Here is an 8,769-nt window from a genome sequence, read left to right as displayed (position 1 = left end):
TATAAAAATTACTTTAAATATATTAAAATTCAGAATTTTAAGTACAAAATTTTATTTTTTTTTAATTCAAGTTTTTTTTATTATTTTTCTTATAGCTTATAATTCTTTTTATCATTTTATTATAACTTATAATTACTTAAATCAAAATTATTTTCTCTCTTTCATAATAAACGAGCTCACTAGTGAGCTAACCTGATCTTGAACTCAATTAATTAATCAAACTCAAGCTCAAGGTCAAGTCAAGGGTGATTCGAGCTCGACTCGACTCGTGTACACCCCTAAATTCGTTGAAGCAATACGACTACGATTGGACGGTGGATGGCAGGATATTGAGACGACGGACGTCTGGCCTTGGCAGGAAGGCGCGGGCGCTAGCAGGCGTGGATGCAAGTGTGAACAGTACAGAGGCGCGCAACACAGACGTGATGCTGGTGGATTCGGGCAGGCGCAGGCAGCCTCGAGCCTGGGCAGCTTAGATGCGACTCATGCAGGCGCATGCATCCTCGGGCGAGAGCGCGGGCTGCTCATTTAAAACAGGATTTCGGTTCAACCCGTCGGGTCTTCAAGTCAACCCGAACACGACCCATTCAGGTCGGAATCGGGAACCCGAAGCCAGCCCATTTTGAAATCGGGTTGGGTCGGTTTCGAGTCAGGTTTCAATGTTGTGTCAAATATTGACACCCCTAGGTCTAAAGTTGTTCCAAAGCTTCGTTTGGGACAGCTTTCTTAAATAGGTTTCTAGTGCAAAAATTTCTAATTCAAAAATTTTTTCTGCTAGAAAGCAACAAAAAATTTATCACAAACCAAGTCTAAGGTTTCATTTGGATCAGCTTTTGACCACAATTAATTTGCTGCTTTTACAAATTTTTGTACTAAAAAGCATTAAAAAAAAACTGTCCAAAATGAAGCATAAGTTGAAAATAAGTTAAATAAATTCCATTCAATATATTAAAGCATTTCTTATATTAAGGATTAATATTTATCCCATGCTGTACAATACCTTATATTGTTTGTTTGGCCCATATTACAATTACAAGGCTTTTCTCTTAAGGCTTTATTACACACTTATGGGCTCTTAGCCCTAACACTGTAGGTTTCAAATGGACCAGACCATGTAAAATCCAAACAGGTCCAATTAATAACTATTTAACATAAAAAAAGTGTGGGTATCTGATTAATTTTTTTATCTACATTACTTTTAAATATTTTGAACTTATTTTATGATAATTATAATATAAAAATTAACTGAATATTTTTTTGTAAAAAACTCATCATAAAGTAAATTTAAACGATTAAAAAATCATCATAATCTAAATAAATTTTATTAAAATCTACATAAAATATCTTCCATAAGGCCAAAAAATCGGAAGAAATTAGCAAAATTTGGATTGGGCTCCCATAAAAGTAAAATTCCGCTTTTTTTATTATTTCTTAAATCAACTTTTAGTATAAAAGTAAAAAAAAAATTATACTAAAAAAATATTTTAAAAAATAATAAGAAAGTTATCCCAAATGAGATTAATTATTCTATGCGGACATTAAACGTCGTCTACAGACCAATCAAAACGTGCAATGTCACCCGTGCACTCGATAAAACTTTATACCGCTCGATATCATAGCTCAATACTATTGATGTACGATATTTTAATTGATCTCCGAACAGAATAATTTCTTCCCAATCTAACCCTAAATGAGCTTATTCTCTATCAGAATTAAATAAATTTAGTTTTTTTCTCAAAAAAAATAATAAATTTCGTTATCAGACCAGTGGAATCACTTTGTGCCCACATCTCTGTCAAACGCGATTCCCACCGTCCGATCCCGGCTCCTAATGCCAGATGGCGACGGGACCACTGACGACTCCGTCACATCATCTGCGCAGATCGGAGCGTTCTGCAGGTCGATAGCGAGCAACGTAATGCCACGTGTTCCCAATGCGCGGCCCACCATGTGCATTGCTCGAAGACTCCAAAGCGTACTACCATCTGAAAAAGTTAAAGTTGTGGGAGAAAAATACAAAAAGCTGAAGAGTCTCACTAAACAAGAGAGAGAGGAAGAGAGAGAAAGAGAGAGAGAGAGTAGTCTTTTTTTTTTTTTTTTTTTTTTTTTGGGACAGTAGGCCATTTAAGGCAAACTTTCACACACAACGCATACACATGGACTCGAACCTTGGACCTCTTAGTTGTAAGCCTAAGCTTTCAACCAATAGGTCAAGGGGAGTTGTGTGAGAGAGAGTAGTCGCTCTCGCTTTTCATAGCCTCCGCTACTTTTGCTATTAATTTTTCGAAGAAATTTTGACTTTTATTTCTTAATTATAACAATAATATGATAAATAATATGTATTACTCGTTTTATAACATAATATATTTTAAAATTAAATGATTGATATATTTGACCAATTTTTAATACTATAAGAAATATATAGCTAATTTTTTCTAATTTTTGATATGACCGTTAATTACAATAGTGTGCATTAATTTTTTTTTCTAATTTTTTATATGATATATAAGTAATTACATCTATAAGAGCACAAAATTTTATTAAATTTTAAGTTGTTTGATATTATATTAAAAGAGGGAAGCATTATTTTTTTTATCGAGCTTTTTATAACTATTCTGTATTTTAGACGAGAAAGATCGTCTACTATGCAGCTCATATTAGCATGTCGGTTCAGAGCTTTATTTATCAATGAAGAGATTTACTATGCAGCTTATCTATATGATGTATGTATAAATTTGTCTTTTTTTTTTAGAACTGGGTGTCAACTCGCTGCCACCTTAAAGAGAGGGTTTTACGATGTAACTAATCCCTTGACGGAATCTAATGAGGCCACCCGCCGACCTTAGACCCACACATATCATGTCCCTCGAAGGAGGCGAGGCTATAGTAAAGAGATTTGAACTCGAGACGGAAGATCAATCACCCTTTATCTCATAGGGTATTTGTCTTAATTTCACTTTTGTTTGAGGGGTCTTTGCCCTGACTTGCGTGTGGCATGGCCCACTGCCAAAAGTAGGGATGTGAAAGGTAAAACGGAAATTTAGGGAGTGGTGAACAGCATGGGCAATGATCTTCGTACAATGCTAAGACGTTAAATATAATATTTCTCTACCGCCGCGAATACTCCAGGACGCAACAAAGCTAATTGTGCGTGCGTGCATGTTTTTATTTATTTATTTTATTTATAAAAATTGAGAACTGCACTTAGCATTTTCATTGATAAACTTTGATGATAAAGCAATCAATTTTCACAAATGATTGGACTAACCATAAGATGATAAAATATTACATTTATATTAAATAAATAAACAAAAGCCAAATACTCAAAATAGTCGACGCTGCTGAAGAGTACTAACCATCTGAGATGACTAAAAAAATGTAGAGTTTGCTAATCATCTAGAATAGCTGATAGAAACGGAGAGGCGCCCCAACAAAAGAGAAATGCGTAGAAATAATCTCCCACATACACATATTTAGGCAAACTCACACACACATCCCACACGGAAGATTTGAACCCAAGATCTCTTCGTTTGATAACCAAAACTCTCAACTAGTAGATTGAAGAGAGTATCGTCAAGTGAATATCTGAAAAGAACATCACGTATTGTCTTCTTCAAGATTTATTCCACAACTTACCTGCACCGCTACTAAAGTTGCCTCTAAACATGCATCATGATTTCATATGCATTATCAATTTTACTAATTGTAGTAACTAATATTAGGGGTGTCAATATTTGACACAACTCGAAAAGCCGACATGAACTTGGCCTAGAAAATCCAAGTTAGGGTCAACCCATTTTGCAAATCCATCGTGTTAGGGTTCCATGATTCGATCAGTTTGAAAAAGTGGGACGGTACGGTGTAGGTCAACACGCTAACCCGACATTGACATGGACTAACCCGATTCCTTGGCTCTTTCGACGGGCGATAGCTAAGGAGAATGATGAAGACGAGACTAAGGGAGGGAAGAATGGTGACGGCGGCGAGCTCACCTCCTTGGCTTCTTTAATGATGCTCCTTCAATCGGAACTTGGAAGTCAAGATTTGTTCAGTGATGACAGCAAGCTTGCCGTTCTTTTTGTTCTATCAAAGGTAACGACACTAACGGTGGGACTCGAAAGGGAGTAGAACAATGACTATGGGAGGGAAGATTTGTGACAATTACGAGCTCACATCCTTGCCTACATCGATGACATATCTTTCTGTCGGGTCGGAACTTGGAAGTCACAACTACTCGGCAATGACAGTGAGCTCACCATTCTTTTTGTTAAATCGGAAGTAACGATGATGACGGGACTCAGAAGGAGGAGAATGACGACTACGAGAGGGAAGATTGGTGACGACTACAAGCTTTCTTCCTTGGCTCCTTCGACGACGTTCCTTCATGACTTATGATATATATAAGAAAGAATGATAAAAGAAGTACTAATAAATTAAATTGATACAGTTAATATGAAATAATTAGAAAATAAAACAAAGAATAAAAGCTAATCCAGCTAAATGATTTGTTAAAAGTAAAACTTACAGTTCATGTTAGCTTTTACTTAAGATAATGGAGAATGAGCAAGAAATACTCATAAAATTGATTATGAATAGTTAAAATAGAACTAATAATGTTTTTTAAAGGTCAAATTAAAAGAAATTTTTAATAAAATAAAATTACATAATTTAAATTTTCTTTATCTTACAACTATCGCTTCGTTTGGGATAACTTTATAACTATTTTTTAAAGCAGTTTTTTACTATAAAAATTAACATTTTAATGCTAGAAAGCTAGCTGCTTTAAGAAACAATAAGAAAGTCGCCCCAAATAAAGCAATACTAACTACCTATCAGCTTGATTGATCGCAAGCTATTTATTAGTCAAAGTTTTGATTTATGGGAGTTTGTAGGGACCCAAAAAAAAAAATGTTTATTTCAAGGTTTTATTTGTGATGAATAAAATCACAAGAAATGATTTATTTTTTTGGATAAATTCTATCAGAGCTAATGGATCACATTGATAATTTAGTAAACTGCGGATGTGGATTCCATCATGATTTATTCATTCAAAATTTGATTTCGCCAAAATAATACTATAACCAAAATTATGTGTTGTATATTATGAAAATTTATATATAATGATTGAGATAGAGTATTTCATTGTAGATTGTATGAAATAAATGGTTGATTCCTATAGATTGTATGAAATAAATGGACAAGATATGATAGGATACATAAAACACTACATGATTAGCAAAATGTCCTAACTTGCATTAAAAAATTATGATAAGTGCATTAGATATGATTTCTCATGATTAGAGATAATATGACATAAGACATGCATAAGTACATAATATTACATGATATATGAACAAAATACAGCATAAGATTGATACAAATATATGATTAGACTTATGAGATTGATAAAGAATACATCATACAAGATATTGATACATAATATGCTTGATACTTGATGTATACGAACTCATATATAATGACAAATATGAGATACTAATAGAATATATATAATATTATACGATAGGCATACCAATATATATGATATGACATAAAAATGATATATACAATATTAATATGCAATGATACTTAAAAGAACAAAGGCATGATACATTTCTACTAGTAAGTACGATAGCCACATGAATATGGCATCTAGATTTATGTTCTGATACATGCACATAAATAAATTAATAGCTCCACTTGATATTGTAAAAGGCATATGTATAAAAATAAAAACAGTTTATTGAACCCTCATATGGTTACTGGTCACATTGGTTTGTATTATTTGTACTAATTGATTAATATTATTAATATTGATTGATGCCTCATGTTTATAATGATTTAAAATGAATTATTATATACATATTATTTTTATTTTAATGCATTGAATACAATTGTAGGTTATGGTAACCTATTGGGCTTATTACTCCTTATGCGATGCATAAGACTTTTGGGAAGGTAAGAACCCAATGGGGTGCATGAGACTGATTCAAAGCTAATATAGGTATTATTTTGATGTTTATTCTTTTGTAGTCATATAAGACTATGATAGCATAATGTAATTGATAATATCTGGGACTATTATATATTATTCTTTTGGCAATATGATAGAATTGTATAATTATATGTTTTGAAATTAGATGATAGATGAAATGTTGCTTTCTCTCTATTAAATTGTGTATATGGATGGCATTAGTGGCTCTAGCTATGTAATTAGAAGATCAAAATATACAATTATTTTCAAATTAGATATTAGATGCCACATATACATGGTTATAGAGTAATTATCGGATTCTTGATCAAGAATTACCAAGATTGGGTATCCATAAATGAACAATTAAAACTCAACAATAGAATTAAATGTTAATAGACAGGTGAAATTAGTTAAATGACAGAAGTTTGGCAATGGTGGCAATGATTGCTATGATGGTCGTCAACGGTGATTGTCAGAAAAAAAATCATAGTTCTTTTATACTCTCAACTCTCAATCATTCTTCACATAGAAAATAAGACACTATTTATAGCATTTTATAGCGAATTTGATAAATTTAGCTACAATCCAAAATACTCCATCGAATGATTGAGTCCCTAACTGTTGTCATAACTCATATTCAAATAATCTCAGGCTTCTTGGATTTGTCTCATAGAGCTGCCAAATTTGGCTATAAGTATATCAGATTTAGAAATCATTTAGTCCTTCGAAGCTGGAGATATATAACAGTTATATATATATATTCAAATCATTTATATAAAATATATAATTAATTATGCTCAATTATGATTTGAACTTAATATCAAAACTAAAATATAAATTTAAATAAGATGTTAAAATTCGGATCATATTAAATTCAATGCAAATTGAATAAATAAATTTCAACAATACAATATTCGGATCATCTTAGTAGGTAAAGATAAGAACAAAATTCCTCAGAAGTTTCACTAAACAATTAAAAAAAACACTGAAACTCTTTTAAAAATAAATATAGATCACTTTCATACTCGTGCATTGAAATAAATTGAAAGCTACGGCATTGGCAATTTGGCGATGTCCTTATTTTCTGGGGTCGTTATTGTGCGAGCTAAGCTCGAATTGAATGAAGTGCACTGAGATTTTTAATTGCTATATATTCATTTATATAAAATATTTATTAATATTTTATACGAATCAATACACATAACATAAAAAAAGAAAACCATTTACACGTTATTTTATATATGATTAAGAGGTTATTTTGTTTGAAAAAGAAATTCCCAATAAAAGAGTGTAATGACAAAAGAGATATGTTTGAAATATATGAACGAGTATAAAACAAATTATTGAGATTTAATTTCTGATTTGAAATAAAATGAATGAAATGTAAAGTAAAATGATAATAGGGATCCGCGGCAATGATCGATGACAGCGATGGGTGACAGGTAGGGGTGTCAAAATCTAATAGGCCCGAAACCTGCCCTAGACCCGACCAAAAAAATTTTGGGTTATGGCCAACTCGTTTACCATACGGGTTGGGTTCATGTTTGAGTTTTCGACCCATTTGTAAAACCAGGTCTGGTTGTTGACCTGAAAAACCCAAATCGACCTGATTTGACCCGAATATGGCTACCATGTGACTTGAAAATACCGAGCGTGAGCATTTAGTCTAGAAGTCGGTTCGCGTCTAGTCGCATAGTCACTATTTCGCGGCAACGTCTACTCGCACTATCACAACCAAAGACCAATGTGTCGAGACGTTAAGTCGCAGCCAGAGCCTTTGCACGTCTAGTCGATGTCGCCTGGCGTAGTGTCGCCGTCGACTTGCAGCATCTTGTGCAACCCGGCCAACAACAGCCAGCAGGTCCTTTGTCCGGTATCTGTCAGTTTTTTCTCAACCGCAAGGTGCCAGCAGATCCTCTCAACCTTGCACGGCTGCACCTGCAGGCCGCTCCGACACCACCTCTCCTCGCCGCCTTATCACCTTGAACTCATCCGTTTTTTAATAAAACGAGTCTGCGAAATGGGTCGGGTCAACCCAGTAACCTGAGCGGGTCTGGTCTGGTTGAAATAATTAACCCGTTTTCGAAAACGGGTCAGGTTAAGGTTGGCCTGTTTAGACTCAGGTCAACCCAGGTTTGATTCGAACCCGACCCGTCGACCTGTTTTTACACCCTTAGTGACAAGTGGTGGTTGAGGTCAGAGGCAGAACCATTAAGCCTCTAGGGGGGCAATTGCCCCCCCCTAAAAAAATTTTAAAACTTGTTTATTCAATAGATTTTTAGGTAATTTGTCCTTTTTCATTATTTTTTTACTTTTTATTATAAGATTCTTTAGGCAATTGCCCTCCTAAAAAAATTAAAATACTATAATTTTTAGACGATTTCCCCTTAGAAGAATTATGCACATTATGTAGAGGTGTTATTACAAGAGATTTTAGGAAATTGTCTTCCTAAAAATTTTAAAATACTATGATCTTTAAGCAATTGCCTGCAGTATAATTAAACATATTGTGTAGAGGTGTTCTTGTTAGGGAATGATGGAACATATACAAAGAGAAATAGTAAAGAGAATCCAAAAATATACTTACAACCAAAATTTGTTCCGGAGGCACTGCCCCTGGAAACTCCCGCAAGGAGCGCTACCCCATTGGACCCTCGACATATTACGTAGAGGTGTAACCTAATTTTTGTTTAAGAATAATTATCATTATATAAGGTGTTGATGATATTTTTAAAATATATTATATATTCAAGTACAAATAATCATTAGTCACTAAAATGATATATATATATATATAT

The sequence above is a fragment of the Dendrobium catenatum genome, unplaced genomic scaffold (genome assembly GCF_001605985.2).
Source record: "Dendrobium catenatum unplaced genomic scaffold, ASM160598v2 fragScaff_scaffold_1347, whole genome shotgun sequence".
In the NCBI taxonomy this organism is placed as follows: domain Eukaryota; kingdom Viridiplantae; phylum Streptophyta; class Magnoliopsida; order Asparagales; family Orchidaceae; genus Dendrobium; species Dendrobium catenatum.
The sequence above is the reverse complement of the archived record's forward strand: the minus strand, read 5'-3'. Positions refer to the sequence as shown.